This window comes from Pinus tabuliformis, chromosome Q (assembly GCF_031772625.1).
Source record: "Pinus tabuliformis cultivar Carrire ecotype Pingquan chromosome Q, CPIR1, whole genome shotgun sequence".
Taxonomy (NCBI): Eukaryota; Viridiplantae; Streptophyta; class Pinopsida; order Pinales; family Pinaceae; genus Pinus; species Pinus tabuliformis.
The window spans coordinates 992,706,979-992,732,203 of record NC_142296.1 but is presented as its reverse complement, the minus strand read 5'-3'; positions in this window follow the sequence as shown (position 1 = coordinate 992,732,203).

The following is a 25,225-nucleotide window of genomic DNA, read 5'->3' as shown; positions in this document are numbered from 1 at the left end:
GCTCAATGTCAGAAATCTATTTCAAGGTTTGGGGTTTTAAGAAAATTGACAGGGCACAAAGAGAAACTTAGGGTTCCTTGAAAGATCTTGTATGGGAGCTTCATGTACCATGGGGTGTTTTGTCTTTCAAATTTTGTTTAGGAGTATCTTTCGCAGGAATGTTCTCAAAATAGTTATATGGATATTGAAATAATTTATGTTATTTTCAATTATTCCCTCTAAAATATCTCTCATCACAACTATAGCAATGAGGGACACATTAACATTATGCCATATCTTTAGGAGATATGTTGTGGATTGAAATTTACTATGAAATGGATGAGATGGGGTTAGCCATTATAGGGAGGAAAGGGAAAGTGGTGAATTGACATTTCTCTGTTTGTGCATTGATCACGATCTCATCTTCTTTAGCTCTATCACAGTCTTCCAACCATGTGTTGTCAACATATTTAGATACTTAGTAATTACTTAATATCAACTTGATATAATGTGTTGTTGGGTAAAATCTTGTTTTTTACTTTGTTTCTTCAATATACATTAGTAGCATTATAATATGAACATCACGATGTGTTCTTAGACATAGAGTGATATGAAAACTCATATTCTCCTTGATACTAATGGTTATTGATCTGTGGCTTAACTGTCCAATTGGTTCATTATCTCTAATTAAAAAGTATGGAGGATCATTACTAACAATAAATTGTGAGAAAATCTCTTATGTACAAATTTTATTTTGTGTTTCCCTCTTATAAGGTTTAAACCATGTAAAAATATTAGTGTTATGATCTTTGATCTAGTTGTGCAAATGGTTACTTAAGGTGTTCATCCTATTTCGAATGACCCATTTTCCTGAGCATGATGATCTTGCTAGTGATACTAAATATTAACATCATACTCATTCATTATTCCAACAAGCCTCCTCTCTTTTGGTTCCAATTTTAGAGACTTGCGATTTGGAAACATTTGCTAAAGGTTTAGGCCATCTAGATTGGGACAAAACAATGAACGAAGAATATCATTCCTTAATGGCGAATGCTACTTGGGAACTTATCCCTCTTCCAAAAGGAAGAGAACTTTTCATATGTAAATGGGTGTATAGATATATGTATGCATTATATGGAAGTGTTGGAAGACATAAGGATTGGTTAGTTGGTAAATGGTTCTCTCAAGTTGAAGGAATTGACTACAATGAAACATCGCCGCTATCTCCAAAATGAATTCCATCCACCTTGTTCTAGCCCTTACTACCTCACATGGATGGGAGGTCCATGAAATTGATGTTAGTTCCTCATTCTTGCTTGGGGATGTAAAAGAATAAATCTATATGGAACAACCTCCTGGCTATGTTTAGAGTGACTTTAGCCTTTTTTTCACCTTAATAATTTTATCCGTGGTCTTAAACAAGATCCTCTAGATGCCATTCCAATCCCAATGTCTATACATGGAATTAGAAATCCATATCATAGTTTTTGTTCTTTATGTTGATGACCTTATCCTCATTGGTAGTGACCCTAAAATTTTAGCCCATGTGGAATCAAGCCTTAAGAAGAATTTAAATGACTGACCTACGAAATTTACATTATTTCCTTAGTGTTCAAGTATTGCAAACCAAGAAAGGAATTTATTTTTCCAAATATAAGTATACATGCGACATTATTCACCACTTTCACATGGAATATTGTAAAGCAACCCCTTCACGCTTCCATTCTATAGTCAAACTTATTACCACCCATACTACACCCAAAGCTGATGCCACTTTCTACCATCAATTAGTTGGTAGCCTTTATATTTTTCTCATATCCATCCTAATATTTTATTTGCTATAAAACCACATGAAAGGTATCTAAAAGCAACAAAGATGAGATTTCATTATATCTGAGGTATAGTTCATTTTAGGATACATTATAGTTTGGGGGGGCTCCTTTGTTGGTCACTTCCATTGATTTGGATTGGATCATAATCCTAATTATTGGAAGTCTACTGTAGGTTGTGTTTTCATCCTTGGTTTGAGACCTATCATTTTGGATTGTAAGAAGTAGTAGTCTATTTCTCTTTTTTCAATAGACACAAAGTACCTAGCAATAGTCACGGGAGCTTCACTCAATGAACCTCTGACATAGCACGTGAATACTAAACAATACCCTTAATTTGACTACATATTGGAAAATACCTTTGAAAATCACATTATTTAACCCCCTACCAATAAAACCCAATACACCTTCCCAATTAAAAAAACCCGTCCTTTCACTCGATATTGTACGTATCCATTTTTTCATTAACATTTTTTATACCCATTTATATTTTTTCATTAACTTTGAGCTCCATTTTTCATACCTACCAATATATGAACCCCTAACCCCCTATTATATGCTCAATATATTATGTCATATTTTCCTCAATATATATCCCCCATATATGAATGCACGTGGTATGGTATTTCTCTCCCCGGAAAGCCCCCATGGCAATAGTTAATGCAACTCAAGAAGTTTTTTACCTTTGACAAATCCTTTCAAAATTTGGATTCCTCTAGAAGCATTCAGCCATGTTCTAGTGCAATAATAAAAGTACCATCAAGCTTTCCAAAGATATAATTTAACATTAGCATAGAAAACACATTGAATTACAATTGCACTTCATTAAGAAGCTCATTCATGATCATGTTCTTGAAGTGCTGTTTTGCTTGACAAATGATCTAATTGAAGACATTTTCACAAAGTCTCTTTCGAAGCGTTGTTTTCTAATATTTTATCCATGATAGGATCTTAGGAGGTTGTTATTAAGGGGGGTTACCCTCTAATTCCTCCTTCCTTCTCTTATTGTGTTACCTTTGTAAATCCTTTAATCATATCAAAATTTTTTCTTAAGGGTTATGTTAGCATATTTAGACATTAGGAGTTTTTTAAGACCAAATTGATATAATGTGTCTTTAGGTAAAAGCATGTTTCTTAATGTGTTTCTTTAGTGTGCATTAGTTGCACTGTGATCCAATGGTCATGATATGTTCTAAACATAGATTGATCTAATGGATCATATTCTTTCAAATCAAAGGCTTTTGTGAGAAGAGTAATTATGTTCAAGCATTTTTGGATTACTCACATGAGACATTTTGATTCTCGATGTTTCAAGCTAGCAAGCGTGGCTCATCATCAGGACATAGATACGAAATATGATCTTGTGTTGAGAGATAATTAGGTGAGAGATGCAAGGTTGGAAAGGAGGAGGGACTTTAGGTTAGATGAACGTTTGGAGGTCAAGTATGAAAAAATCAACAATAAATATTAAAATGTTCAAAATAATTAATGAAAATAATGACCAACGGAAAAATGTTAAAATTATATATAAATGTTGAAAAGAAATATAATGATTAAATAATATAAAATAAACCAAAGATCAAATTTAATATATATATATATCTATATATATATATATATATATATATATATATATATATATATATATATATATATATAGATATATATATATATATATATATATGGAATAATAATAATTATTAAATTATGTAATATATATTAATACAATATTATAAAAACAAAAACTAATAATACTACTAATAATATTAATTATGAAAAATTCATCAATTAAGAATAAATGATCAAAACCATTAGTGAAAATAATTACTAAAGGAAAAAAGTCAAAAAATATTTAAATGTTATTGAATTGAGGCTTCTGTGATCCATAATAGTTATAAGTAGAACTTCGGCGTAAATACATAAAGAGAGACATTTGTTGACCCATTTCGAACCAACCAGTGTGGCTCATCAACATCTATAATTATTTCTTTTATATAAACTATGGTATGATAACTAACTCCCATTAAATTATCATTTTGACTTTTTGACTACAGTCCCTAAGTCAAAATTAGCCGTTGATCAAGATAGTCGTTGGAGGCTCTGCTGAGACTATTTAGCATGCTGTTGTGGCCACCAACAACCCCCCTCTTTGTTTGGTATTAGCAATAACACCAAGCAAATGGGGACCCTTAATAAAAAATCCAAAAAAACATTTTATGAAAATTTTTGTATTCAACTCCTTAAAAACTGTATCGCATCGCGAGAAGAGAATAAAACATTTTCTTATGAGCATAATAAACTGCGAAGAAGCGACGCAAAATTCATCACATCGCATACATTATGAAGCGCTCTTAAATGAAAAATCTTAAGAAATCTCCGACGGCCGATATGCGACGTCGCATATCGCAACATCGTGTAAGCAGCACACAATGATTGAATGACTAAGCGCGATCTGCGATGCCGCGATGCTGCGATCTGCGATGAATGCAATTTGCGATAAATGCGATCATGAATTTCTGCGATGACACATCTTGACGACGCGATCTGCGATGCTGCGATACGAGTCGCAGAAATCACCCATCGCAAATTTTCCTCGGCGCAGTATTCAAGGAAAGTTGTCCGTAAACCAAAATTGGGTGCGCGCCTTAAAAGAAATTAATGAATGTACGCCAAAGTATTCAAGAAGGACAGTTTTGTGTTTTTCGAAGAGTCAGTTCGCTATGGGTGTCATGATTTTATACATTCATAAGAGCTTAAAGCTTTCATGTCAATCTTTATTATCATTACTCTTTTCCTTTGCATAAACTGTAAGACAGGAAATAACATGAAGCAATGTGCAGGAAACATCTAAGGAAAAGGGGAAAGCGTCAATGCTCGGAGAACAGAGAAGAGATGCCTTCATAAACGGATGTCGCATGCAACAAGACCACAGATTCTAGAGTATCACTCAACAGATGCTGATGTCAATAGGCCATCCAACGCTCAGAGTCAAAAGCGCACAAAAGCAACATGTTTACAAAAGATCCTGAAGCTTATGCCCAGTAAAGGAAAAAAGGCGCTAAAGAAGGAAAATGCACCAGAAAAGCCCGAAACAAAGAACGGAGGCAGTTTTCAATGCGCGATTAGCGCCTAGCGCTAATCACGCATCGCTAAGAAAATTGTTCAGAGAGCAAAGTCCCTAACTTGTTCAGTCATTCACAAGGCCGGAAACTGAAATAGCAAAAGCAGAATCAGTTTGAGAGAAATTTGGGTTATTACCAAGTATACACGTAGTGAATACACCCAGCCAGAGGAAGATTCTCGAAAATATCTTCTAGTTTACCAGAAAGTGGTGCCAGCGCGTGTTATTTCTATTTTCGTAGCTCAAACGAAAGCAGAAGGCGACCATCCGACTCTTCCCAGGCGAATGTTGCATGCTTGCAGCAATAAGGAGCAAATACAGAAATGGTTAGGAATTAGATTCAATTTTTAGAAATAGTTTTGCTTTAGCAGAAGGGCGGTCATTTAAAACCGTATCCTAAATTTATGTAATTAAGTTAATTAGTTAGCAGTATTTAAACCCTTCTTAGGCATTTGGAGAAGGGTCCAGAAATTTGTCAAAAAACTTGTCCTCAGAACATGCACTTTTGCACCCTTAGAGGGGGTTTTGATGAATGGATGGATCAAGGTTTATTAATGTTTTCATTTGATATCTGCTACTGATGTTGCACTTCTGTACTCTTAGTAGATGTTAGAGCAAGGAGAGATAAATCATTGTTGCTTGAAGCTTATGAGTGGAACCAGTCATAAATGGTACTTTTATCTCTTGACCGTTTCTGTTTATATTCTTAAAGTGATATACAATTTTTAGTTGTTTATATGTTACTACATGAATGTGTGAGTTACCATTTGGCACTTTTGTACAGTGGAGTCATTTATTTATGTTTGATATATGAATAACTTATTATGCGATATGTTGTTCACAACTGTTTTGCCTAACTTTTTATGCAAAGTGGTTTATCTTAATTGATTTCTATTCTTATGATAGCTGAATGATCTTTATTACCAGTTATTGTTTGAAATCTCTTTAGATCGCATAATAGAAGAAATACACCCCGGGTTAGCGTAGATTAGATGTGTTGTTTCTCATTAGATTACAATAGCATAGAGTTAGTTTAAAATTTTGAATTAAATTAGCTTTAAGTACTCTTAGATCAACATCATCCAACTCTGCACACACACACACCCTTAAATTGGGAAACTGGTCCCATTATCCCCAGTCGGACCCGCTATACCAAACGGATAAGGAGCTGCCAACCAAGGTCCGGACCGGGTGGGTATCCCCCTTGTTGTCGACCCGATTTTCGGGGCTTCAACACATGCAAAGCTGGATCTGTTTCTTCAACTTGTCCTAACGATGAGCCACACTGGTTGGTTCGAAACGCGTCGACAAATGTCTCTCTTTATGTGATTTATGCCGAAGTTCTACTTATAACTATTTAAATGTTAAAAAGAAAAAAAATTATTAAACAATATAAAATAAACTAAAGGTTAAATTAACTAAAAAATTTTAATAAAAAGAAGGATCATATTTTCTCTGATACCAATGGTTATTGATTTCTGGCTTGAAACTTGATTAGTCCATTATCTGTATTTGAAAAGCATGGAGAATCATTATTGATGACAAGTTGTGATAAACTCTCTTAGGTACATATTTTATTTTACATTAATAAAATTGCCTCAAGTGGTAATGTTGGCTAAGGCGATGTATTGAGAAATCCAGGGCAAGTTAAATATTTGATTTCTCTTAACTATGATAACTGGTTGTGATATCTTTTATTCACTTAATTATGTTCTACTTATTATTATGATGTGTTATCATCAACCAGCTATCAAAACAAGGAGATCATCAAAACACAAGTACACAAGATGTAGGCTCCAACTCATGAGAGGAAAAACCCTTTGAACTCTTTCTTATAGAATCTTTATTCACGAATTCCAAGACCCAAACTTTGACTCAAGAACCCCTTCAAAGATCAAGATGACAATACCTCCAAAATGTACCCAATCAAGTTCTTCTTCCTGCAACTTCTATCTGTAATGTAGATCTACAATTTTGTTGTAATAGGCTACTCATTAGCTCAAGGAGAGGCTCACCTAGCTTTCATATTCCTTCATTGTCCTTGCATATTTGTTTCCTATACCAGTACCCCTAACCTTATCATTGGAACAAAGTTTTTTTAATGCCGAGAAAATGATTTTCCTAGAACAACGAGAACAGGTCTGCAATTTCTCAGGAAACAGTGACATGTGAGAGAGGTGTTAGGGATCTTCTAGCCCTCCTATGCCTTCCCTCTCTTGTAGACTTCTTCTTGGTGTTTTTCTCCAAAATTCTTCAAGATAGAATCCTTTACTTCACAAAATGACCTTACAAGATGATGCCCTAGTCTTGGATCTATTGTTGCACGTGTGAACATAATTCTTGGTATTTCAGATAAGAGGACAAACTTTTTTGCGGGACTGCAGCTCCTTTCTTCGACCTTTCACTTTGACTATTCTTCTCTTAGAGACCCAGTTCGAATGTGTCCTTGAGGAGGTATCTTGGCTGCCTATATATAGGCCTTAGTCCTCATCCTTTGGGCCGACATGAACCCTTGATTAGGCCGACCTGATGAGAGGCTTCTAGATTGTCTAAACAAATCATTTTGAGCAAATTCTTCATAACATTTTGAAGGGTACATTTTGGAGTATTTCAATCATGATCTTGAAGGACTTTTGACTTATAAAAATCACATTTTTCAAGTGTAACAATACATGATTGTCTTCACCTTAAATTACCTAACCTAAGGCTCTCAATGGGAGCCACAACTAGATCAAGAAACTTCTTGAGCATGAAACCCATGACTCAAGCAATCAATATAAAATTTTCTTGATACAAAGCAATTATGTTATTACAAGATTTGTCATTATGAAGACCGAACCCAGTTACACTTATTTTCAACGCTCCCTCTTAACTTCGGAGGTATTCATACATACATGGTACATGGACATTCTCAATACAAGAGTTCTCATAAGAAAAGAGTCAAATTAGTTATCCATATGTTATAACATCATTTCAACCAAAATTGTTTCCATATAGCAAGGCCTTGACTAGCAGCTCTATCTCTCAAATAGATTAGAGCACAATGTTGGTGAGACCAATGACTTACAGACACACTTGTCATTATCTCTCTTAGGGTTATACCCACCCGGGTGTTCTTCCAAGTATGCCCTACTAGGACTATTCTTATCTTGGGTTCCCAACCCTCAAATAATAGTGGTCCTCTTGCCCACTATTATCTTGGATTCCCTACCACATCCTCAAAAAGTGTCGGATGCCAGATGATAACTTAATCATCCATTTCTTCTTCATTCTCAGAAGATAGAAATTAGTGTCTATCTTTCCCTCTCAAATAGGGACCACATATCAACCAGACCAAGTTTGTCTCTAAAATACACAAGCTTCTTATTCGGAAGCGATTTCGTTAATATGTCAGTAGTCTTCTCATCGGTGGGAACATACTTCAGCTTCAGCACACCATCTTGCACTAGCTTCTGAATATAATGATACTCGTTATTTATGTGCTTTGTCTTCCCATGGAACACTGGGTCCTCAGATAGTCTTATACAACTGTTATTATCACAATAGATAGTTGTAGGGGCCAACAATCCTGCAAAAAAGTCAGATAACAATTTCCTCAACCATACCGCTTCTCGGCTGACTTCAAATGCTGCTACATACTCAACTTTAGCACTGCTTAAGGCAACTATCTCTTGCTTCCTGCTCATCCAAGAGACCATCGAGGATCCTAAACTGAAGCATCCTCCAGTAGTGCTTCTTCCATCCTTCTCGTTGCCTCCCCAATCAAAATCAGTAAATCCTATCAAAAGTACATCTTTTCCTTTCTCATATTTTAGGCATTGATATATGGTTCCTCGCAAGTATCTTAGTATATGCTTGGCTGCCACCCAATGATCATAACAAGGCTCCATCTGGAACTGACTGAGAACATTTACTGCAAAACATATATCTAGCCGAGTATTTATGAGGTACATTAGGGATCCAATCAATTTCCTTTACCTTGTGGGATCCACTAGACTGGATTCAAAGTTTCTTAATAGTCTCACATTTGTATCATAGGAGTTGTCATAGGCTTGCACTCCATCATGTCAAGCCTCTTGATAATTTCAGTTACATACTTCCCTTGACCCAAGTAAATCTCATTGGGTTATTTCCATACTCCCAATCCCAGATAGTAGTGCATGGATCCTAGATCCTTCATATCAAATTCTATAGTCAACTGATTCTTGCATTCCTAAATATGTTCTTCGACACCTGTTAGTAGAAGATCATATACATACATTAGGATGATGAAAATTTCATCCTTTACCACTTTGATGTAGAGGTTGGGATCAGACAAACTTTTGATAAATCCCAGTCTTTGTAGATAAGAATCCATTTTGGCATACCATGCCCTAGGTACATGCTTGAGGCCATATAAAGCCTTTTTCAACCTACAAACATAGCCTTCTTTATCCTTGACTTCGAATCCCAAAGGTTGCTCAATGTAGACTTCTTCATCTATGGTGCCATTCAGAAATGTTGTTTTTACGTCCATTTGATGAACCTTCCACTTCATGGAAGCTTCCAGAGAGATCAGTGAACGAATGGTTGTATATCTTGATGTAGGCTCAAAGGTTTCTTCATAGTCAATTCCTTCTTCTTGAGAGAAACCTCTAGCCACAAATAAGGCTTTGTATTTGTCTATACTCCCATTTGTAGTATGCTTGATCTTGTAAATCCACTTCGAGGTTACCACAGATTTGTTTTCCGGTCTAGGAATGATTTCCCAAACACCATTCTTCATTATAGATTGGTATTCCTCATTGATGGCAGACTTCCATTCAAAGTGCTTGGAAGCTTCTTCACATGTGGATGGCTCATCTTCTATCAATTTTGATATGTAGGCTGCATACCTAGAATACCTTTTAGGTTTCTTGCTTTCTCTAAATTTTCCACTTGCCTGGTTTCTTTCAGCATCTTGAAGTGTAGAGGTCAACCAATTCGGTCTCTTCCTCTTTTCAGGGATAGTGATAGGTTCGTTTTGAGCCTCCATTTTGTCCAAATTTTCATGATTTACTTGAATAATTTTATGTCTGTACCAAGCGTCTATAATCATTATTATTCGTTTTACGCATTATTAAGTTATCATTTAGAGGTATTTAGAGCTGACAGTTGTTGATCTATGAACTCTTCTTGTTTTGTTAATTTAATGTGAAAATATCATTAATGTCAAGCTCTTTTGTGGCAGGTGTTAACATTCCTGTAGTAGCATTTCCTATACCAGTTGTGCTTGCACCAACATTCCTGCACCAGCTCTACCTGCACCAACATGCCTGCACTAATTTGGGGCTTTCATACATTGACACATCTATAGGGAAATATGAAAGAGGTTTTTGTTCAAAATGGTGTTTGAACACTTCCACATAAGCTAAGATACACCCAAGTCATATGGATTTATGTTTAGGCAATAATTAATGCCTCAACCCCAAATTCGTAGCAGTTTCCAAACTGCCAACTTTTGCCTCATTTTCCATGCACGTGAAGGCGAATGAAGAAATTATAGAACATGGGTTTTGGTTCCAATATAGCAAATTGACAAAGCCTCAAACCGATTTCTAAAATTTGTAATGTTATAAAAGTTACATAACGGTCTTTGAGGCAGTTTTCTAAAAATAAACTGTTTTTCCAGAATTTTAGCATCTCAAATTTCAAACAGTCATTTTCAAGCACGATTTCTGAGGCAATGGATCTAAACCAGAAAATTATGAGAGAGGTTATTGTTGAAAATATAACAAGCTAGATTTCCTCCAAACAGTTTTCTAAAATTCATAATGGTTAAGGAGATACACAGAATTCTTTGGAGGCATTTTGTTTAAAAAACCGATTTTTCCAGAAGTGTAGAAAACAGCCAGACTTGGGAAATTCGTGCCAGATCTTCATTCCTTCAATGGGTAAATGGTTGTATTGATATTATATTGATGAATATCAGTTGGGATTCAATCCCCATGTTATTTGCTAAAGAAACTATCATGTAAAAACCAATATAAAAGAGAGGAGCTATGTAGGTGGGGGGAGGATGGCAGTTTGTAGTTTGTAAATTGTATTTCATTTGCAGAACAGGGAATTAGATCTTTCTGTGCAGGGAAGGAGGAGCTGCACACCAGTGGGATGATCCCTGGAGGGGACCATTGGAGCCAGTGCTACATTATTTAATGAATCTGTAACAAGACTTCTGAAATGAATTTCCTTGGCATTAAATTCTGAATTCTGGTTTCTACTCTAAAATGAGTTTATTTGGCAATCACTTCTGAGTAATTTTGTTTCTCTATAATGTTCTAAGATTGTGATTTAAATTGCTGCAAGGGCAATGAGCTAGATGGTTGGGCCCACCAACCAGTGCATTGCCCCAAACCTCTTAACTTTCATTTGCTGCATTTTAGTTTGCTTGGTGTGAGTGTGATCTTAGATAATTTTGTAATTTCATTTCATAGCTCTTCTTTCAGTCATTTCATTTTCAATTTCATTCCAAAAGCTTTATTTTACTGTTGTGGTTATTTAAGTTTAATATCAATTCTTTTGGATGTATTTTCATAAAGGCTGAACTAAAGTAAACGGTGAATGTTTTAACTGCGTCTCTTATTTATTCTTACAAAGATCTACCCTAATCTCATTGCTGCATAACAAAGTTTATTTCCAGAACGCAATGGTGAAATAATTGCTGAGCAAGAATTCTGGTTAACTTAACTTAACATATACTCATAATTTCCTTTGAATATTCTATGAGATAGATTCCTGCACTTTTGCAGAAAAACATTTATTCCTGCACTATTGCAGGAAAACATTTATTCCTGCACTATTGCAGGAAAACATTTATTCTTGCACTTTTGCAAGTAGATGCTCGGATCAACATAAGGAAAGATTGTGAATCTTGTTGACAAAACGCTCACATAATTCTTCATTATAATTAAATGTTGCATATATTATAAGGAAGTATTTAATAAGATCAGGGTAAACAACATGAATTATATATTGGTTCTTATTGCATATTTCTCTTACAACTAAAGTACTAAATTTTCTTTAAGAGAAGCAGTGCATTATTATTTTGATTCTTCTTAAAGCATTCAATTATTTCCTTAGATTAGTTGGAATGAAATTGTGGTGTGATTTCTAGTTTAAATTCATGTTTGCAACATAGCAATAATGTTTTACAAGGTTTCACATTCTTTATTTCTTGAATCGCTTTATTTTGAATGGAGCCTACATTCCCTTGTCGCCTGGACAATTGATGAAGACTTACTGTAGGAGTCAACTCAACTGAGAAGAGGAGCCAGAAGTAGATTCCCGGAGTGTGTTTACATTGCTTTAAAGAGTCTTGTTTATTTTTCTTGAATGATGCTCCTTTTGAATTTCTTGCAAGAGTTTGGTTTTTATTTAACAAATCCCTGAGGTTGTATTCTGGAATATATTGTGCTACGCCTCTAAGTTTACTTACCCAGATTGACAAATTAAATGTTGGTGTAAATCTTGCATTTATACTGCCCGACATTTTGGCGTCATTGCCAAGGAGGCGTTGTAGGATAAGGCTTCAAGTATTTGTCATGTTTTTCCCTTTCCTTTGCAATTGAATTTCTAGATTAATGAGATTCCCCTTGTTTACTGAAGCATATTGGATGATATTCCTAGAGAGCTCACAAGCAAGGTTTTCCTTTTCGCAAATGAGTGATTTCCTTTACTGCAAATTGTGATGCCTGATTTGTTTCTTTTACTACAATTTGGTTTTTACGAGTATTTTTTTCTTTCTGCAAAGTGTAATGCTTCATTTACTGCAATTGAGTTTTTATGAGCAATTTCTTTTATTGAAAAGTGTGTTACTTTTTTTGCAATAGAGGTTATTTAATTTTTGCAAGTGTGCTTTCCTTAGTTTATAATCTTGGTTTGTTCTTTTTACTGCAATTGATCTTTTGAGTTTTCCAAGTGTTGAAAGAACCCCCCGCCCAACATATACACCATTCATGTGCTAACAAATGTACCATTTGGCCTACTGAAAACACAAAAATGGTATTTGGAGGAATCATCTAATGAGGAATCTTTACGCCGCTACAAAGACATACAATTCATCCAATGAAGAATTAACAATTGAAAATTTTAATATTTTGATTCAACATAAAAATGATATCATTAAATCTTTAATTTCAAAATTGGATGATTTGCAGGAAGAGTGGGAGCAGGATGAAAACCCACTGCTTATCTTTTGCGCCAACTGTAGAAAGAAACACCTCCTTGGAAAGTGTCCACTTAGTAACCTGAAAATTTGCAAAATTTGTGAAGAGGATCATCTAATGGAACATTGCCCATTACTACCAGGATTACTAAAGGTACTCAGGAAATCAAGTAAGGAGTCAAATCGACTACCAGGTATAACTCAAAACCCCTTATTATTTGATACTTGGAATAATTCTTATTTTCCTGAGCAGGTTTCTCAACATGTTTATAATCTTGCAATTTCATGGAAAAATTTTAATCCTCCTCCAATCGAATATCCTATTGCATGGTCACAGTGGCCCTCTCCTTGGCCCTCATCCTCGAGCCAGATATCTCCATGGCCTCAAGAATCGTTTGGATCCTTATCTCTAGGGAAATCTCCCATGCAAATTCAATCATATGAGCACCAACAACAACCACACTTTCTTTCCAATGCACCATTAAGTTATCCTCCCCCATGGTCTCAGCCGCATGTGCAACCTTACCCTAGCCTCAATCCATACCATACCCCTTATCCTAATCCTTACCCTACTCCTTATCCTTACCCATACCCTAGCTCTCATTCAAACCCTAATTTGTACCTTAACCGTAGTCCATACACTTATCCATACCCTAGACCTAACCCTAGTCCAAACCCTAATCCCAATTCAAACCCAAGCTTAGTCCAAGCATTAACCAAAACCCTAGCCCAAACCATATCATAAAGCCTAATCTAAACCATGAGGTTGCACAACAGTTGGAACCACCTGTTCTTCTGGTTGATTCCCATGTTGAACAAAATACTACATCTTCCATGCTTGGAAAGGGAATGAATTTGGAAACTTCCCCCATTACTGTTGAACATTCACCCCAGGAAGTTATCATTCAAAGACCACCAGAGGAGCAATATTTCATTGGAACTTGTTCTCAAAATGTTGTTGAAGATCAAAACCTTAGAATCTCTCTCAACCATTCTTGTCAATTTGGAAATCAAATATTTGAGCCTGAATTTGAGGGATTTATCTTTTGTCTTTCACCAGAATCTTTGTGCCTCCAGGAGAGTGACTATCAAACTGTGGAAGACTTGCATCAGTTGGAGAATCATACATATGTGGATTTCATTGAATCTTGGTTTCAAGCAGTCATTAAGCCACGTTATTTCCTCATCATTCAGAAACTTTTGGTACCATATCAATTGAACCAATTGATTTCTCACGCTTTGGTATGTCTTGAAGTTTATTCTTTAAAATTAAGTGTTAGTATAATCAACATTTTGTTGCGCACTTGGTTACATTGGAAGTTCTCCTATACTTAAAAGGGAGTCTTCCACTTCTCAGGGTAGAGTAGGGTAGAAGAATAAAGAAATGCCATGAATAAAGTTGTTACAACAATGCAATTGGGGTTTTGACTTCAAAGCATAGCCACTGAAACTGCTTTTAATCCACATCAGTTTTTAACACACACATTTGTGACAAATCTTGTTGAGTATGATTCACTCTAATACCTCATGATTTTTCAAAAGTAACCATGATTAACCACTCTAAAGAAGTTGTCATATGAGATATATATTTTCAGTTTCCCTGAGAAGGTACTATTGGAGAGCCCCCTATGGTGGACCACTCTTGTAAAGATCATAATAAGCTATTCATGAGAACACTAGCATTATTAACTTAAAGAATCTTTCAGTCATTATCTGGGATATTTTTAATAAGTCTTTAAGGTAGAGGAACTAGCCAGTAATGATTAGTCATTAAAAACTTTTCACGCCATCCCGTACTCTTAAGGAGTAGATCTGTCTCCCCACTTATTAAGTAACCTTTAAGGTTAATCACAATCAGAATTTATAAAATATTTAGGGGAGGATAGGAGGTCTCATGATGAGCCGACCTACCATGATCATGAGACCTAACATGCATGACATTACTATTGTTGGTCACCAAGCCAGAGTAATGGCTTTCAGCTGAAAATCTAGAAGACAGGAGGTCTCATCATGAGCCGACCTATTCATCCGTGTTATTTCTTGTGAGTGGCACTGCCATCAGCTGGTTACCAAGCCAGGATAGTGGCCTTCATCTAATTTTTAAAATTAAATAAGATAACTCTGAATCTATATCTAGTAAGTGGGACACATGCATTTCACTGGGTTAAAAGACATCCCTGCCGAGGTTATAAACACCTGCGAGCAACAGGGCCATGTCTATGGTATTAAAGTTAATTGCATACTATGATTTACTTGGTTATCTCTATCTTTCCCTAAAACTCATCATTTTATTTCTTGGATAATGGTTTTAAGATTCTTTGAGCATGATGCTTTGAGTTCTATCTTTCAAAAATTAGGAATCTTTAATGATGTGGTACCCTTAGTGAAGGTAATTCTTTGTACTGGATTAAGGAGAAATTTACTTTCGCATCTGCGTGACAATAAATTTAGAGTGTTCAATTTGTTTATTGGTCTAGGAAGGTGTCGTTTTGTTATATTTTTATCTCCCTTTTTCTGGTATCATAACTCACTCAATTTTTATGGTATTTAGAGTGATGAATTACTCAGCGATGATTACTCACCAGGTGATTGATTGACAATAATGTGTATTGATTGTGGTTGCCTCTAAATAAGCACTATGTGACCAAGGTACAAGATTGTTGTATTAGGTGAAGGAATCTTCTGGTAATTTTCTTGAAATTGCGCCTTTTCAACAAAGATTTGATTTTTATCATGATTGTTAATAATACTCTGGACAGAAATAGGAGCTCTGAAATCTATGACAAGCACATAATTCAATTGAAATAGGATAACAGGTATGTGATGTCTATCATAAAGGTGCAGTATTCGTTTTCCATAATTTATGGTAAAAAGCATTGCTTTCCTATACTTGATCTTGTTGTAATTTTATCATTCCTGCACTCGATACTTTCATAAGGGATGTAACATGGTTTTAGTTGGAACTGTAATAGTGATGTTCCAGACTTGATGAATACTTTAAATGATGACATACCATGATATCTTCATATTTCCTTGCTAAGATTTTTTTTGCTGACACTTTTGTTGGAAATCATAATTTGATCTTTAAAACATTTCCCCTGCCTTCTTCCATGCTTTTATGGTCCTATGGTTTGGCTTGCATGAGGACATGCAAGAAGGTCAGCATGGGGGAGTGTTGAGCCTCCATTTTGTCCAAATTTTCATGATTTACCTGAATAATTTTATGTCTGTACTAAGTGTCTATAATCATTATTATTCATTTTACACATTATTAAGTTATCATTTAGAGGCATTTAGAGTTGACAGTTGTTGATCTATGAACTCTTCTTGTTTTGTTAATTTAATGTGAAAATATCATTAATGTCAGGCTCTTTTGTGGTAGGTGTTAACATTCCTGTAGTAGCAGTTCCTATACCAGCTGTGCCTGCACCAACATTCCTACACCAGCTTTGCCTGCACCAACATGCCTGCACTAATTTGGGGCTTTCATACATTGACACATCTATAGGGAAATATGAAAGAAGTTTTTGTTCAAAACAGTGTTTGAACACTTCCACATAAGCTAAGATACACCCAGGTTGTACAGATTTATGTGTAGGTAATAATTAATGCCTCAGCCCCAAATTTGTAGTAGTTTCCAAACTGCCAACTTCTGCCTCGTTTTCCATGCATGTGAAGGCGAATGAAGACATTCTAAAACTTGGGTTTTGGTCCTAGTATAGCAAATTGACAAAGCCTCAAACTGATTTCTAAAATTCGTAATGGTCTAAAAGTTACATAATGGTATTTGAGGCAGTTTTCTAAAAATAAACTGTTTTTCCAGAATTTTAGCATCTCAGATTTCAAACAGTCATTTTCAGGCACAATTTTTGAGGCAATGGATCTGAACCAAAAAATTCTGAGAGAGGTTATTGTTGAAAATATAACAAGATAGATTACCTCCAAAAATTTTTCCGAAATTGTTAATCGTTAAGGATATACACATAATTCTTTGGAGGCATTTTGTTAAAAAAATGATTTTTCCAGAAGTGTAGAAAACGGCCAAACTTGGGAAATTCGTGCTAGATCTTCATTCCTTCAATGGGTAAATGGTTGTACTAATATTCTATTGATGAATATCAGTTGGGATTCAATCCCCATGTTATTTTCTAAAGAAACTATCATGTAAAAACCAATATAAAAGAGAGGAGCTACATAGGTGGGGGGAGGATGACAGTTTGTAAATTGTAAATTGTATTTAATTTGCAGAACATGGAATTATATCTTTCTGTGCAGGGAAGGAGGAGATGCGCACCAGTGGGATGATCCCTGGAGGGGACCACTGGAGCTAGTGCTACATTATTTAATGAATCTGTAACAAGAATTTTGAAATGAATTTCCTTGGCATTAAATTCTGAATTCTGGTTTCTACTCTAAAATGAGTTTATTTGTCAATCACTTTTGAGTAATTTTGTTTCTCTATAATGTTCTAAGATTGTGATTTAAATTGCTGCAAGGGCAATGAGCTGGATGGTTGGGCCCACCAGCCAATCCATTGCCCCAAACGTCTTAACTTTCATTTGCTGCATTTTAGTTTGCTTGGTGTGAGTGTGATCTTAGATAATTTTGCAATTTCATTTCATAGCTCTTCTTTCAGTCATTTCATTTTCAATTTCATTCCAAAAGCTTTATTTTACTGTTGTGGTTATTTAATTTTAATATCAATTCTTTTGGATGTACTTTCAAGGCTAAACTAAAGTAAACGGTGAATTTTTTAACTGCGTCTCTTATTTATTCTTACAAAGATCTACCCTGATCTTATTGTTGCATAACAAATTTTATTTCCAGAACGCAATGGTGAAATAATTGCTGAGCAAGAATTCTGGTTAACTTAACTGAACATATACTCATAATTTCCTTTGAATATTCTATGAGACAGATTCCTGCACTTTTGCTGAAAAACATTTATTCCTGCACTTTTGCAGAAAAACATTTATTCCTGCACTATTGCAGGAAAACATTTATTCCTGCACTGTTGCAGGAAAACATTTATTCCTGCACTTTTGCAAGCAGATGCTCAGATCAACATAAGGAAAGATTGTGAATCTTGTTGACAAAACGCTCACATAATTCTTCATTATAATTAAATGTTGCATATATTATAAGGAAGTATTTAATAAGATCAGGGTAAACAACATGAATTATATATTGGTTCTTATTGCATATTTCTCTTACAACTAAAGTACTAAATTTTCTTTAAGAGAAGTAGTGCATTATTATTTTGATTCTTCTTAAAGCATTCAATTATTTCCTTAGATTAGTTGGAATGAAGTTGTGGTTTGATTTCTAGTTTCAATTCATGTTTGCAACATAGCAATAATGTTTTAAAAGGTTTCACATTCTTTATTTCTTGAATCGCTTTCTTTTGAATGGGGCCTACATTCCCTTGTCCCGTGGACAATTGAGGAAGACTTACTGCAGGATTCAACTCAACCCAGGAGTAGATTCCCGGAGTGTATTTACTTTGCTTTAAAGAGTCTTGTTTATTTTTCCTGAATGATGCTCCTTTTGAATTTCTTGCAAGAGTTTGGTTTTTATTTAACAGATCCCTGAGGTCATATTCTGGCATATATTGTGCAACGCCTCTAAGTTTACTTACCCAGATTGACAAATTAAATGTTGGTGTAAATATTGCATTTATACCACCCGACAGTTCACTTGAACCTTGTTCTTCTTGATGAACATCTTCTTCTTCTTTATTGACTTCTTCCTCAAATATAGGAAGATCATCTTCATCAGAATCAGATGAGATATCTTTTCACTTCTTGAATGCAGTATTCTCATCAAAGATTACATTTCGTCTTACCTCTATTTGATTTCCTTCCTTGATGTAGATTCTGTAAGCCTTGGATGAATTACTATATCCCACAAATATACCCTTCTTGCTTGCCGGATCTAGCTTCTTCCTTTTATCCTTGGGAATGTGGATATATACTGGACATCCAAATATTCGGAGATAGGCCACATTAGGTTTCTTTCCAATGAAAGCTTATTTTAGTCCACACTAGGTTTATTTCCAATGAAAGCTTCTTCGAGAGTTTGATTATTCAGAGACCCGTGGGGACTTCTATTTTGAATATAGATAGTAGTCTTGGTTTCTTTTCCTCATAGGAATTTTGGTAGATCTTGGTCATGAAGCATTGCCTTGACACTTTCTTCTATGGCCCTGTTCTTCCATTTAGCTACTCCATTTTGCTCATGATTATATGGAACTATGAGCTCCCTCTTAATCCTATCCTCCTTGTAGAAGGCTATAAGTTCTTTAGAAGTGTATTCTCCACTGTTGTTAGATCTTAAAGTCTTGATCTTTCTCTCTGTGAGATTTTCCACTTCATCTTTGAATTCTTGAAATTTGGAAAAGACTTCATCCTTGGAATTAAGAAGGTAAATCCTTGCATGCATGATGACAAGAACAAAAGCATAGTTGCTTATGCACAGTACTCACCAGTATTGATAACAAGACCATAATTTCAGATTTTGAGGTGAAAGGGAAATGTCTCAATGAACATTCTTCCAACCTAATTCTTCACTGTCATTTCTTTCAAAGATTTCTGGATCATGATAGGAAAATTTTGCAGGGTCGTTCCTCAAAGTGTAAATCATGATCAGGGATGGAATTCGACCAGTAAATTATTTTTTTTGGGTGATTTGTCTACTTTTTATGCCCATCAACATTTTGGATCAAAATGGACTATAAAATTACAAAAACCTTCAGGTGATTTAGATTTGAAATTCCTACCCTAATCATGATCTTAGACTTGAAATATTTTGTTGCAACGACCATTTTCGCTAGAAATAATTTATGGAAAAGTATTGCAGCAAATATAACCAAGGATGGAGGCAAGAAAGCTTTAATAATTATAATAATGGAGATGATTGGGGTTACTAGGCTAGAAGCCTTCATCCTAATCCTCATTTCTAGAAGTGATATACCTAATTGAATTGGCTCTAAAATTGCTGCTCGAGCCTCCTACAACACAAACCCACCAGAGTACTTGGTAGTGGCAAGCATCGCATTGGATTGAATTGAATATGGAAGCAAGCAGACAAAGAGGTCCAGAAAAATATCCATCATATTAGATTTCGCTTCACTAACGTTCAGGGACTGTTTAGATAACCAAATCCTTCCGAAGGGAAATTTCATGTAGGCAATGTGAATTCTTTTTTTAATAGAAGGAAAACTAATGATTACCCTATTAATATTTTATGTTAATGCACATATTGTACTGACCAACAGTGTGTTTGTGTTGTTGAAGTTTTATGAATATGTGTGTGGGACATGTTTCATGTGACAAATATCGAAGGAAGACACGGACAATACTAAGTCTAGTGATTTAATTTAGCCAAGGTTCGTGTGCCCTATTATATTTGAAATTTATGTGAATCATCTATTCTTGCTTGAAGTGTATCTTGATATATCAAGTTCTATTTGAGTAGAATTGGGGACTCCATATGCTAATAGAATTGGGGACTCCACATGCCAATAAATATCCACATTACATTTAATAGATGTTGATACAATTTTTGTTAATGACATCGCGATTCAGATTTATTCCATATTACATAATGTACAGTCACTGTTTTTAAAGTTTAAATTATTACATAATGTACAATTACTGAGAAATGGTCTTTTTCCTCTTTTTTTTTATCCTCATTGCCCAGTCTGCATTAAACCCCGTGGCATAATGGTTACAGAATGGGTTCGTCCCTATGGCATAATGGTCTACATAATGGGTTAGACCAACCATTATGCCACGTAAACCAGGTGAGGTGTCGTACAACACCTGTCCTCCACCATGCAACATATGTCCTCCATGCATCGTGATCGGTTCAATGGTTTAGGGCATGTTAAGTCCCCTCGAGAATGCATACTCCAGTTGTTGTTTCGTCGGATGGCTTATTCTATTCGGGCCATCTACTTATTCATTTCTCCCCCTGGGTACTTGCCTGGCGCTGCTGGTGTTCTGCTCGCAACTATGTCCGTCTTTTTGCCCTGCAGATAGTGGGTTATGGTGTCTTTCTACTGCTGCTTCGAGAGGCTATGAGGATGTTATCTATGATTTAGTTTACAATATTGGGCCCATTTCTCTTCCCCGTATGGTGTATTTGTCTCATTATTCGTTTGCAGAGGTCCTTGTGTTGGATTTAGCTCAACTTAGTGTTGGTTATGGTGGTTTCGCACTCCGAAGAGTTTTAGTAGGTAAATTGGTAAATTTCTAAGCTAAACCACTAATGTTTGCTCATTTTATGCAGGTTTTTGGAGGTTTTTCGCAGTCTAACCCCATGGCAGGTTTGTCTTCCAGGTCACTATGTGGTTTGCAGTTGGAGTTGGAATTGGGGTTCATGTGGCGTGCTAGCATGGAGGAAGCCTTCAAAGAAGGTAGAACATTGTCCTACCAACCGAGTACCTGTGTTTTTAACACATTAAACTTATTGGATTATTTTTCCTTTATGCTTAAATTCCTGTGTTTTTTAACACTTTCAACTTTTCTAAATTGTGGGTTTTGTCTAAATTGGGGTTTTTTGGTGGGGTTTGTGTAAATTGTGGGGTTTTGGTGGGTTTTGTGTAAATTGTGGGTTTACCATGCATTAGTTTGTTTCACCCTATCTGATATTGTGCATTACTGTGTGCCATTACTACGCATTACTGTTGTGTGCCATTGTGAATTATTTGTGGGTTCTACTACTCTATTGTGTCCATTACTATCTGCCATTTGTGAATTATTACCCTCCAGCAAATGCTAGAAGCAGAAGGGGGTTTCCGAGCACAAGGGGGTTTGAAGGTAGTGGAAAATATCTAAATGTTCCCTGTAGGTCTCAAGGGTTTGATTAAAGGCCTTTCTGTGCATTACTGTGTGCCATTGTGATTCTATTGTTTGCTCACTATACCTATTCCCTATTTTTCATTAATAAGACTAGGGCTCTTCATTATTCATTACACAGATATAGCTATAGTGGCTAACTCACTATGGAACAACTCACTTACTAAGATCTGATGCTTCTATTATAGACTCTTAATGTTGGTGTTTGCAAACTAATGACGGTCTCATCTGAGAACAATGGCTCCTTAGAAAGGGATTCTCATTGAACAATAGCCCTGAGTGTAGGGATTGTTTTGAAATGATGGCGAGTGTTGTTTTGAAATCATAGCGGATGTATTTCTAGTGTGTTAATTACTTCTGGTTATAGCACTTTCTAATTGAGTTTAAATTTAGAAATAGTGTTAGTGTTATAAATATGTCTATAAATAGAAAAACACCATAATAATTTTAATCAAAATAATGGCTACAAACTTAGTTAACCTTGAAAACCCATTATCCATCACCTTTTTAATAATCTCTCTTCCTCCCTCCCCCTCCTTGTCTCTTGGATTCCTTATCTCTCTTCCCTAATTCCTTGACTTTCTTCCTTGATTCTTTATCTCTCTTACTTTTTTTTAGCTTCTATTCTTTACTCTTGAGGGTTTTCTCCCTCCCATGCCTCTATAACCATTTCATCATTTTCTCTATATTTCCCTCATACCTATTTGCTATTCCTCTCTCTTTCCTCTTACCTCGTCCCTCTTGCTTAACTCTTCCTTTATCCCTCCTCCTTAACTCTTTTTTCCTTTGAACCTATCCCTATTATTTCCTCTTTTATTCTGCCATATCCTTTTGAATTTTTTTAATAATATTTCACAACCATTTAATTGTTTTTATCTCACAAAAATATATTTAGTTAATTATGTTTTATCATATTAATAATTCTTTGTAATAATTATACTATATTCTTCATTTTTTATAATCATAACCCTCACATACTATTTTCTATAATAAATCTTATATGTCCTTAATGATGGGTGGAGGGTCCTCTCAAAACATAAGACATTTCAAAAAAAAATTACGTAATTGAAACTTGATAAAAATCAAGTAGCATAATTATTTTATTACTTTAATAATTAATTATAATTATTAAATAATTATTCATTCAATTAATAGATAAATGTCATCATGAAATAAAATATAGGGCTTATGAGAAATTTGTATGGTTATGCATTTCAGAGAAGGGTTAAAGTTATACATTGATATGATTTATACATGGTAATGGTTATGTGTCAAGGGATGGTGGTTTGATATTAGGAGGTAGATGATGCAATGTTCGTGCTTTTCTTTTCCCACACTTTTGTTTAGTGGCAAACATAAAGTTTAAGCATGATAGTATATTTTTCTTTAATTCAACAACCAATGTTAAAGGGTTGATAGAACCAAATAAACTTATAGAACATATAAAATCATTTGATGATGTGATGTTTATGGACATGCACTAAATAATAGAAGTTTGACTACATAAATATTTTCATATGTGATTATGCATAATGATTTTATAGATTAGCCCACGATTAGCCATGACCATCAAATTGATGATATTTATGCTTGGTTGACTTATTTGACATGTGTGACCCCATGTGGGGAGGGGGGGATGGGTGGTAAGGGGGGAGGGGGGGAATTGATATATTTGATATTTTGAGAAATTACTTATGAGTTAAGTGTGTGTGCTCCTAGTTGGGATTATGATGATTTTTTATATGCATGTAATATGAACTAATGTGCATATTGAGAGTCCATAAAAGTCCCAAGGACATAACACTATCCTCTAATTTGATAGCAAGAGGACTATTACTGTCGTGCATTTCATAGCGTTGTTTTACTCTTAAACTTGAAACAAAACTAGATATACTGAGAATATAATTGCAAAATAACTAAAAATAAGGGACAATAACATGAATTTTATAAAAGATACCCTTGTATAATGATATTTTGAAGAAGCAAACATTGTTCATTTACCTCTTAAGGTGGGGCAACTTTTCATTGAAAAAATCTCCAAATAGACAACACAAGACAAACATTCCATACTATCCCATCCCTTTAAATAAAGTTTCAATAGAAAAACCATAACTATTTAAGGTAGCACCAATAATGGCTGCCAACAACGTCCAAGGCCTTATAACGTGGGCCCTTTTACATTAAATAAACATCATATGCAATCCAATGGGATTTATTCAAAGAAAATGACCTTATGCAAAACTTCACTAATTCCTAGGTATCTGAAAGCATGGAGATTAGGGTGGGACCCTAACGTACCCTCCCCATTTGAAAATAGTGCTGTCCTTAAGGCTGAAGATCAGGAATTTGTTGTTAGGATTGTAGCTAGTTCCCATGTAGCATTTTTAGGTGGCATGTATTTCCATTGGTTAGATACTTCATTAATTATGCATTGGAACAATTGATGCTCTATGGTATCCAATATTGCATCCAACTAAAGCCAAATGGAGCCTTATTCATCAATTTCTGCTAAGTTTCTTTGGATCTTGCACTTTAATTCCATGATCTCCTTTATAGAATGCACATGAAATGTTGGATGTATTTTTGAGTCGGCTAGAAGAGCTAGTTTGTAGGTCACTTATTCAATGTACTAGATGATTTGATAGGGTTCATAGAACTTGGGTGTTAATTTCTAAGGAGTTTTGTCTTTCAATGATGTTTATTTACAAGGTTGAAGGTGAAGAAGCGCATGCTCCCATTCTACAAAATAATGTTCATATTGATCATGTTCACTTGTTGCTTGATTCTATTGATTCACAACCCAATTTAACTTGATTACATGGAGAATGGCTTCTTTGTTGTGGAATATGTGATCCAATGCTTGAATCTTGAAAGAACCTTGTAAATATGAAGTGACTAATAATGGATTTTTTTTCCATGTACCACTTTATATGTTGTTATTTGGTAACTCCATGGTAATAGGTATTGTACAACCATTTTGTGAGGGGAATCCATTATGCCCATTGGTGTAGTTTTTTGGAGGCAAGCATTTCAAATAGGTTATTAGGCACTTGTTGACCTTTTTAGTTGACCATTGAATTAGGTCTTATATGTAATGCTAATTTTAAGTTGGGTACCCTATAGTCTAAACAATTACTACCAAAATTGGCCAATGAAGCTGGGACCATCTAATTAGGCGTGATATGAGATGCTCATATTAAGTTGGGTACTTTATTTCCCAATGAAGTTAGGGTCTCAATCCAAGACAATG